Source organism: Penaeus monodon, chromosome 15 (genome assembly GCF_015228065.2).
Source record: "Penaeus monodon isolate SGIC_2016 chromosome 15, NSTDA_Pmon_1, whole genome shotgun sequence".
NCBI lineage: Eukaryota > Metazoa > Arthropoda > Malacostraca > Decapoda > Penaeidae > Penaeus > Penaeus monodon.
Window position 1 is genome coordinate 4,559,678 of NC_051400.1, and position 1,090 is coordinate 4,560,767.

Consider the following 1,090-nt stretch of genomic DNA (forward strand, 5'->3'; position numbering starts at 1 on the left):
GGCTAATATAAAGAATTAAATACCCTTGAAAGATGCTTAACTTTATATTCTTCTTCGTACTTTAGCTCTGATACCCTCCCCCTCCCCTCCCCATTACAATTGCAAAAGTTGGGATTCTAGAGTCCTTCTTGTGATTGTGCCATGCCAGTCTTTGTCTGTGGACATCACTTCATGAGTTGTGGTAGTTCATGTCCAGGAGTCTAGTGAATGTATGCTAAAGTACTCAAAAGTCCATGTATGTGACCTTGACAGTTTTAGAGTCATTTTATGTAAACCTGGCTACTTTATATAAGATTTTAGTCATCGTATGTGACCCTAGTTAATGTAAGTAATTTTTAGTGACCGTACTTGACCTTAGTCATTGTACGTGTACCTAGTAGGTGATCCAAGCTGTAGTTGGTAATCAAGAACCCTTAATTTTGTTAAACAATATCTTTGCTCTGGGACCGTGAGTGTGACCCCTGTGTTGTTATCAGGTCCTCCGTCTGCTGCCCTTATCTTCCGCCCTTATCTCCACTTACACTCATCCTTGACCCCTCTTCCTGTGCCTACATCCTGTCTTCCTGATAGGAATATCAGTTTCAAGCTACCACTCACTCTGTTATCTTCTCTACACTTTCATTTTCTTTTTTATATTTTCTCTCTCTGTCTTTAGCCACAAGCCTACAATGATAGATATTCTTTAAAATTCTCAGCTGCAATGGCAAGTTATGATCGGTATAAAGGTGTTAAGATAAAAGCTATTTTCACAGTTGAAGAATAAATTTGAATCTGTTGTCTTTACTGTTTTTCCATAGCCCTCTGATGCTGATGTTAACTTAGCCATTGCCTCTAATAGAATTTCCTCATCCGTAATTTAATCCATCAGATCCATTTATTAAAGATAATTTGATATAATTTTTCTCTTGATTTCACTAATATAACCCTATTACATAATGCTTTTATGTTGCCTGCTGCTTGTTATGTACTCTTTTAGTTCATGAGCTTGTGATTGGTAGAAATTTTGATGTATTTTGTTTCTTCTTCCAATAGCAGTACCCCTTCTCTTTCTTTTCTCCTTTCCTCTTTATCCTTGTTTTTATCTTTTGCA

At 36.8% G+C, this 1,090-nt stretch overlaps 1 protein-coding gene across 1 annotated transcript in view; it reads left to right on the plus strand.

The window, feature by feature from the left end:
- The window catches only part of LOC119581700 (ankyrin-2-like), a gene marked incomplete at its 5' end in the record, with an annotated part of 102,055 nt that overhangs the window by 63,208 nt on the left and 37,757 nt on the right, over positions 1–1,090 (plus strand).